Source organism: Telopea speciosissima, chromosome 6 (assembly GCF_018873765.1).
Source record: "Telopea speciosissima isolate NSW1024214 ecotype Mountain lineage chromosome 6, Tspe_v1, whole genome shotgun sequence".
Classification (NCBI taxonomy): Eukaryota; Viridiplantae; Streptophyta; class Magnoliopsida; order Proteales; family Proteaceae; genus Telopea; species Telopea speciosissima.
This window is the reverse complement of record NC_057921.1, coordinates 37711224-37721090: the sequence shown is the minus strand read 5'-3', so window position 1 is coordinate 37721090 and position 9867 is coordinate 37711224. Positions and strand designations below refer to the sequence as shown.

General features: G+C 39.3%; 1 non-coding gene across 1 annotated transcript; it reads right to left on the bottom strand.

Moving 5' to 3' along the window:
• Positions 1-9236: 9236 nt before the first annotated feature.
• TRNAP-UGG lies at positions 9237-9308 on the bottom strand. Its single transcript has one exon. It is a non-coding gene; the product is annotated as a tRNA-Pro (tRNA).
• Positions 9309-9867: the final 559 nt, after the last annotated feature.

The window sequence follows — 9867 nt, the reverse complement described above, 5'->3', positions numbered from 1 at the left end:
TAAAAGGCAATAACAAATTTTCTTTTCTTGGCATCCAAAATAGCCTTATTTATTAGATAGAACTCAGTGGAAACAACACCCATCACATAACATTGTCTTCGAGAAAGAGTTGATGTTGAGAAACGAAAGGGAGGAAACCAACTGGTCAGAAAGAGAACAGAGGATTCAGAACTTAGAGGTAACAAAGGATTCAGAAGATCGATCTGAAGAAGCTTTCAACAAAACCGAACGAGAAAAAAAAAAATGTCTGAGAACTTGGCACTCATTCGGTCCCTGAAACTATAACAAGTAAACATCGAAACAAAACCCAGTTAAAAAAAAGAAAAAAAAAGAATTAGAATACCAATTTGAAAGACCCATTTCAATTTTTTGTTTTTATCTATACAATTCTCCTTCTCTTTCTATTCATTTTCTTCGTATTTCGTACTCATAAGCCATAACTTATTTGTATCTCTACAATTCTCGCATAAGACATAATTTTTCTATCCAACCTGCAAAACAGCCATAACGACTAGGGAGATTGCCCTTGGCTCAGCCTGCAATTCTCTATTTTTGCTTCTATCTTTGTTAAAAAAATAATAAATCTCCATCTAACAAATTTTCTAAAAAGTTCTTGAAGTGCCATAGTCCACGATGGGCTCCACATGCCACAATACTTTTTGCTTTGGTTAAGGTTCATCGCACAGTTTTAAAACGCGTAATGAGTGTATCAGAGTACGCAACCATATTATTGTCCGGTGCAACCATATTCCAGCCCACCCGGTTTTGTTCCTGAGGACCATTTCCAAACCTAGAGCGCGTCATCTCATGTGTAGGTTGGCTGTCACTTACATGGACAATCTATGTCCTAAGCATAGCCGATGTGGGACTAAATTCCATGGCACATCATCCACACTTCCATTGCAGAATTATACCAACAGCATTCCCCCACACTCTATCTCTGATACGAATGAAGTGCCACAGTCCATGACGGGCCCCACATGCCCGATATTGTCCATTGCTAAGGTTCGGTGCACGGATTTAAGATGCATCATGAGTGTACCAGAGTACCCAACCATGATATTGGTTGGTGCAACCACATTCTATCCCACTCGATTTTGTTCCTGATGCCCATTTCCAGACCCAGAACGCGTCATCTCATGTGAAGGTTGGCCGCCACTTATATGGATATTCCATGGCCTAAGCACAGCCAATATAGGACTAAATTCCTTGGCACAACAGTTCTAACCGATCTCAATTGCAAAAATAGGCAGCGATGGGGTTGGAGACAAAGAAGAAAGAAAAGATGCAAAAGAAGAAGAATTTACTACTGATATGGAAGTTGTGATACCACCACCACCTTTAACTCCCTGCATCAGACGTCGGAACCACTAAGGGAACGCGATACTTAGATCGTTTTCTTAGCTTCAAAGTGGAGGACGGAGTTCCAAACTGCAAATCATTCCAAACCTGAGAAGCTCTGTCTCTCCCTGCAGAGTTGAGTGGTGGTGAAGGGTGACCGGTAGGTCAGCTCGAGGTTGATGGAGCAGTGAGTTATGACGATGGAGTTTCAAGGACAGAGAAGGTTATTTTGGAGAGTTCAAAATATCAGGAGAGAAGGATAGGTAAAGGAGGGAGTTGGGGAGTGATATTAATTACCCCTTCTCTTTTCTAATTGTAGCTTAGAGTGAGAAATTTATCATTTTTTAATTGTTTTTGTGTTGACAACTGTACCAATGACTCGAGATATCTACAATATAGTTATTCGGTTGAAACCACTTGATGGTGTGGTTCAAAGCATGTTAGTAGGTGGAATATTTGTCAAGCTGGTAGGTAATGTGGGAATGAACATGAGAATTTTAATCGCATATCGATTTATTTTTGTAAAAAATTTTCTTACTCCTTTTGCTTTCTTCATTGAAAGGTTCGTCCCCAATTCCTTCTCTCATTCTCTGTCTGCAATTGGATAGAGGATGAGAGAAGGAATTAGCAGGACCCTTTAAAGCAATATGAGCCAAGAAAACTATTACAAAATTACATTGAAACGCAATTAAAATTCTCATGCTCATACCTATATTGTCTGTCAACTTGACAATTATGTTCCAACCTGCAGTATGCTTTGAACCAGTACCATCAAGGGCAAGTTTCAACCCATTAACTATGTTGTAGAAATCAGGAGCCATTGTTGTTTAGCATAGAAATAATTAAAAATATGAAAACTTTCTCACACTTAGCTAAGATTTGAAAGATGACAAAATATGATAGTAATAGAGGAAAAAAGAAAGGAGGTAAAGACTAATAAGTAGTAAGAGAGGAAAAGAGAAAGGATCAAGGTTCAGAGAATAACACCGGGACCACAGTGATGAGTTATCTCTTATATTGATACTCCTCACAATAGGTTCATGGTTTCTTTTTGGGAGTTACCTACTCGGCTTGTGTTGCTTGTTGGTTCTCCTAATTAAAAGTGTTTTCCTTTTTGTCTTTCTCAACTTCTCTCATAAGGAGGCCTTTTACTTGCGTTTTTTTTTAATATAAAGAAGAAGATAATCCATTACATACTCTGAAGTCTAAACTTGCAAGATATTGCTCCCACGGGAAGGTGGTATGCACCATTTCACCGGCTAAAACATATACTTTCTACATATGTGGACCTGACCCAGACTCATTTATGTCAATATAAGAGTGATTTCTTCTCAAGGAAAGCAATCAACATAGAGACACTATAATCTCCTGCTGAGTATAGTGACTTGCTAAAGTAGTTTATGGTTTGTAACAGAAGGACTTGGGAAGTAATAAATATTCCAACTTTTCTTTCTCTATGAGAGTTCACTTGTTTTATGGCTTCTTACTGTGCACATACCACATCCACTCTATATTCAGAAATTGACAATGATGAGTAATGATGAGAAAAAAGTCAAATTTATTTGTTTTGTGATTTTTTTGGGTAAATCTAAGAAATTGTCCAATTATATTATGACTGTAAAAGAAAGATTAAATGGCAGTAACTGAATAGGCCAAGAAAATATTTGATCTCATGACTGATACAAGTTCTTTTTTTAGTAGAAAGCAGGGCTATTCATTCATGCAAGCCCAACGCTGAAGGAAAGAAAACAAGAAACATAACGCAGATAACGAAGATAGTTGACATGTGATACACAAGGTTTTGAAACTGACAGGGTTTAAAAACCAGTGAGAGACATATGGTCCTGACATACATGTTATAGGCGGGACCGATCGGGGAAGGGAATGGGTAACAACCACATCCCAAGGAAACTCGCTGTAGTCACAGCTTACATAATGAAGTGCATGCACGAACATGCCATAAAAAAGGAATACATCAGCAATAAACAAAAAGAAGAAATCATTTTTTATGCCGTATGCCAGACACGATCCTGGGAGACAGGAAAAGTCACAATATGCACGTGGCCCAATGAAGTTCTTGATGGTCGTTGCATCGATTCCAGGGCGAACATTCTGAGTAGCTTCACCATCGCCGGCGATGCTGACCGCCCAATCGAAAAGGGGAAGGGGCTTTGATTTTAGCTAAATCCAAGGCACCACTAATGCCAAAACCTACTAAAGCTACACAGCCACATGCAAAAAAAGAAAAGGAAAAACAAAGCCAGGTGGATGCATAGGGGTGAGCTGGGGGCTGAGGTGGGAATAGGAAATCAGAGCAGGATTTTGGATGGGAGTGAGAGAGGAGGTCTTCGAGTTAGGGCGAACAGGGGGTGCGGTGAGGGTGAACAGGGCGGAGAGGGTGAGGCGTGGAGTATGGTGAGAGTGAGGGTAAATAGGGGGGGGAGGGTGAGTCGTGGGGCATGGTGAGTGTGAGGGCGGTGAGGGTGAGTGATGACGTGGAGGATGGAGGCCTCGGTGAGGGTGAGGAAGGAGGCAGTGAGGGCGATGGCGAGGGGGATGGGAACAGTGAGGGCAGTAGCGTGGAGGATGGGAACAGTGAGGGCGATGGCATGGAGGATGGGGAAGTGAGCAGTGGACGTCGGTGAGGACGAGGAGGTGGCGGTGAGGGGGGTGGGGGTGAGGGCGATGTGGAGGTTCGTCGTCGTTGTTGGCTTCGGTGGCGTCGTCAGTGACACCCAGGGCCATGGCTAGTAAATTGATACTGAACCTCACAAGGAGGAGACACACCACTGGGCACTAGGGTAGAGAGCTTACACCCCACAGGGGTACAGAGATAACATGCCAACAAGGGCAAAGGGGGTGCATGCGGTGGCGGGGAAGGTTGCAGAGCTCATTTGAGCGTAGCGATTAGGGCCAATAATTCCAATGTCCACACTGATACAAGTTCACATTGAATAAAAACCTTACCAATAAGTTTAACATGTGGTGAAATGGGAAAAACTTTCTACTTATGAAGGAATAAATAGGAGTGCATTACATCAAGCATTCAATCAGAGAAAACTGAAAAGACTATGAGTAACACATTCTAAGGGTCATACCTTATGAGTGGGCATACCAGGGCCTACCCGGTTCACCATCAATTTGAGATGAACCCTTTAATTCCAAGCTTGAATAATATTAGTAAAGATAAAATGTATGATTTTTTTGAAGAGGAGGCAAGGATGGATCCAGCGATTTGTATAAGAGATATATTTTACTACTTCATTAAAACTAAACCCAACTAGGAAGATTTTCTTATTTTCTCTTGAGATCATGATTTGATGAATTGGTATCGGATCGATCGGATTGGTCAATTCATATTGATATTAGAAGAGACCGATATTGATTTTTTGTTGATCCTGTATCGATGGATCGAAATAAACCAATCTAAATCGGTCTTTAAAAAAACCTGATTTTTTAAAAACAAAATAAGGGAAAATCTATCCTATCCAAATCAATACGGAACGATCTAGATCGATGATATGAATCTTGATACCAATTACCCAAATTCTGCTTGAGATTGACTTGCAATTGATTAAAAAGCTAGCTGATGCAGTGAATGGGCTCCATGGCCAAGAATGAGAGGGAGTTTAGTCCCACATCGATCGGGTAGTATGCGACATTTTAGCTTATGACCTTGGAAGGACTTCTCCACCCTAAAGCTTGGGTTTTTGGATTTGGATGTCATTAAGAGGTATCAGAGCGGGTAGTCCGTGCATCGGCCATGTAGGGACCCATAGCCCAAAGATGGGGGAGTTGATGCAGTGAATGTGCTCTATGGCCAAGAATGTGAGGGGAGTTTAGTCCCACATCAGTCGAGTAGCGTCCAGCCTTTTGGCTTATGATCTTGGAAGGGCCTCTCCACCCTGAAGCTTGGGCTTTTGGGTTTGGATGTCATTAAGTGGTATCAGAGCGGGTTGTCTGTGCACCGACCATGTGGGGCCCTGAGTTTAGTCCTACATCGATCGAGTAGTGTGGGGCATTTTGACTTATGACCTTGGAAGGGTCTCTCCTCCTTTAAGCTTGGCCATTAAGAGGTATTAGAGTGGGTAGTCCATGCATCGGCCATATGTGGACCCATAGCCCAACGTTGGGGGAGTTGATGCAGTGAATGTGCTCCATTAATGTTTAGTCCAAAGATACAATGAAAATATGAATAACTATAAAATGGGATGGGGTGGCCAAAAGAAACATTATAACGGCTAATTATGTGCCACTCTTTTTTTTTTTTTTTGGGTGTAAATGGCATCTAGGGTATCTAACATTTTGATAAATTATAAATTAGGTATCCGATTTCACTTGTAGTGTTTGGGGTACCTAATCCGATTATAATTAACCTGATTACTAAACTTTTTTTTCTTTTCTAATTTTACCTTTTTAAATAACTATTTTTTTATCTTAATTTTAATTATAAAAATCTAACGTGACCCACATCACCATGAGGACATCCATGAGTTGCGCGATAGATTTCATAACTGCAACTTTACTCACCACGTTCGGGAGATCAACAAGTGTGCTGGCCTTCTAGCGGGCTTTCTACACTCAAGCCAAGTGCTTCATTTTGATACTGCTTACATGCCTCCCATCGACTCTTTCTAGCCTTAATTATACGGTCTATGGGAAGAAATTTCTAAGATTGTAAATCCTCTGATTTTTTATTTCTTCTAATAATACAAGTTCTCTTATTCCAAAAAAAAAAAAACCTGCTGAAAAACTTTTACCATCAATTTTTTATTCTAATTTTACCATTTAGTTTAAGATAAAACATAAATCAAACTTTAACTAAAAACCCCTATCTTCTTCTTCTGTTGCGTATTCCCCCCCCCCCTCCCTCACCCTACATTGCTACCATGCCTCACAACCCTACCCCACCCCACCCCACCTCCCCCATCCTACAACCCTGCAATACCCCCCTTTCTTCATCTCAACCTACCGCCCCACCCTCTATTATTCCAAAATGAAAATTTTATTTTCAAAGGGGACAATAGAAGTATGTGCATATTCTTATCTAAAATCTATTCAAATGTCAGTTACCTATTTAAAAATCAGACATGCAACTCTCTCGAGAAGCACTATTGTTGAATAAACTATATGCAACTTAGCCAAAGTATAATTATTGAAGAAAACTAATAATATACTCGATCTTGCAAAACTATATTGGCCATCTATCAACAACATAGATGAAAAGATGGGAGCAAAACAACAAAAGAAAATCCGTGAATTTCTAAGAACAACTTACTAATATAAGACAACCAAATTAGACAATCTTTATCAACACCATCACAAATTGATATATGGCCAATATTATGTCCATAATAAATTTCCAAAATCAACTTGGATTCACAAGAACCTGATATTATTGGAGTTTATCTACAAGATTTAACCAAGTACAATTTGAACCTTGAATTAGTAATCTACCAGATTATAATTGAAGAACATAGAAGTAGCACTTGGAAACACATCAAATTTGAAGACCGGATTCAAAGCTTCAACGTGGAGAGGGAAAATAGGAGGTAAAAACACAAATTCAGCTTCGTTTTTTTCTTTCTGTCTACTTAATTTTTAATCTTTATCTTGTTAGAATCGCTAACAGCAAATAGGAGTTAAAGATGTGTTTTAGTTTTGAGTCCAAGGTACAATTAACTATTCTTTCAGTTTCATGGTAGGATTAGGATTTTTTTTAATCTATAAAATGGCATGTACCCTCACGATGAGAGGAAAATTATTGAATGAAACCTCAAGTTCATAGTTGGCTACCAAGAACTCTGTGTGCATCTCTTCCTTCTGCCTAAGCTATCTTTTTCTCGTCTCAGGTTCTATGTATCTCAGATTTATACTTTTCTTTATATTACTGTTATCTTGTTCCCTTCTTTATTTATTTTTTATTTTTTTATTTTTTAAATATTATTACTATTTCATCCTTGCTATTAACGTTACCTGGGTATTTAAAAGAAGGAGAAAAGTTCTCTGTGAGGGACAAAAGGGTCACGCCCAGACATAGTGGGGTACGAAATGACCATCCCACCCCCCATAAAAGGTGAAAATCCCACCACTAAGATGCCAGTGCACACTCTCTCATTGGTTGATGCACGTGTGTAGCCCCTACATTCCCCTTTAAAAGAATTAGTTGGAACTCCCTCACTGTAACTTTGTTTGACCCAAGGCTTTGGTCGAAAGAAGCACTACAATATTCAACCTCAACTATAGACTCACATCCTCAAGCCCCCTCTACTATAAATTTTACGAACCATGGTTGCTACTTTAACTCCTTAATCCTTCCTTATCTTGGGTTGGGATGAAGAAAGGGATCCGGGGCGTGCAGGGAATGTTCACGTACGTGAACAACTCACAACCGTTCAGATGGAATCTATTATGTGGAATGTTCCATCTGAACGACTGTGAATCGTTCACATACACTCACGTACGTGAACATTCACCCCCTCAATCCGGGTGGGATGGGGCTGTGAGGCCAGGTAGGACCGGTTAAGATAGTCAGGATCTCTATTAGCAAAAATGCATTTAAAACATTGTTCCCATATTTTGCCATTTAAAACGTGTTTTCCCGTATGCTTCCCAAACATACAAAAAAAAAGGGATTCACCTGGAGGTCAAGTTTTAAACGAACGTTTAACACGCGTATACGTTTTTTAAGGATATACTTGTACTTTTGCTTTAATTTTTAGAATTTAAAAAAAAAAACCCCAAAACTTGATTCTAAACCCTATCTTTCGGATTTTCCTTACCTTCCCATTCCTTTTTTGCCAGAGTCGTTTCTTGCAAACTCATTCCTTTTTCTCTGAAGCTCCCTAAACGATTCGAGCAAGCTCCCTGCTCCCGCCATGGTTTGCTAGTAGAAGCCTTCGTTCCCAACTCTGGAGCTCTCAACATTCTTGTAGCTTGGGTGTGCATCATATAAGGTCATCTAGAATCATTTTCCGTGCTTCTAGTGTTGGGGGTTTTGTTTGACAATGATGGGTGGGAGTGTGGGATCGTGAAAATCATGTTTCCACTTTCAAATTGAAGTGTTATTTTGTTTCTATTTAAGCATTATAAAAGCCAAGGCTCAGATGGCTCTGCAAAATAGCTTGATAGAATCAATGGTGAAAAACAATTACAGGCAAAGGGATTCTGATCTGGAATTTTGGATCGAAGGGTGGAAAACCTGGGATTTCTTTGTTGTTCATTCTTCATACTCTCTTTTCTGCGCAAAATAGTATTGTTATCCCTATCAATCGAGTGCTATTTCTGATTATTTAATCTCTGATTCGAGTTAGTTTAATATCTCTGATCATGTTCCTGTTATTGATACTAAAACCCTTTTATTAGAAGCTTTATTATTCTCTGATTTAATACTTGTCGTTCCACTGTTCTGTATCCCGGTTTCAGCAATAGAGTTTTGTGAGTTTTGGCAGATCTGCTATTCAATTTTGAGGTTAGCTGTCTGAGTTGGGTTTGTCTTCTGTATCCCGGTTTCAGCAATAGAGTTTTGTGAGTTTTAACAGATCTGCTATTCAATTTTGAGGTTATCTGTCTGAGTTGGTTTTGTCTTGAGATTGATTAGACTTTGAAACTTCTCCATATACGGGTTGATATATCTAAAAACTTATAATGGGTGAAATACATATGCATTAATATTGTATGTTAGTTTTTTTTTAACATTAGGTGCAAGTATTCAGGTAGTATCTCTCAATTTATATCAATATATGCCCTTTTGTGATCCAATTTGTTCCCAGACCATTTGCCGTTTAGTGCATTATAACAATATTCATAAGCTAAGAAGTTACAAACTTGCCTTATTAGGATTGTTTTTGTTAAAAAATGGATGTTGCATAAAAAACCCAAATCATTTTAATACAGGGGCATTCCGAGAATCGAACTCGGGACCTCTCGCACCCAAAGCGAGAATCATACCACTAGACCAAATGCCCGGTTGGAAATACTTTAAACATTTTACAATAAAAGTCTATTAGAAAACTATTATGCACTTGTTATAACCGTTTGATTCGACGGAGGAAAGGGAAATGGCACATTCAATTATTTATTTGCAAGTTTGTGTAAAGGCTCCTTCTAAGTGTCACGATGACGAGTGAAGTAGTTTGCTTCATTATCTTTTATCTATCCTCTTAAGTCATTTTGGTGAAATGAAATAGAGGGGTAGAATTTGCAAATTCACCTTTGATGGAATCTTTTAAGACAATTCTTCCTATCCACCCCCCTCTCCCCTCCGGCTATCCTTCTCCGACTACGATAGTAATATAGTAATAAAAAGAATGTGTATATTTGTATTTGAATTTTAGAATTATGAGTCCACACCAGGAAAACCTGGCTGACTTTGTCGGTTGGGGAGTATCTGATGATCTGAAAGAAATTAGTTTTTGTGTTGGAGTCCAACTATTGTGAAGCATGAAGACCCTGCTCTTCGTAGAGCCATTGATTAGATTAAATTGAATTATCGTTGGTGGGGAAGAGCATCCCATAGTCCTAAGC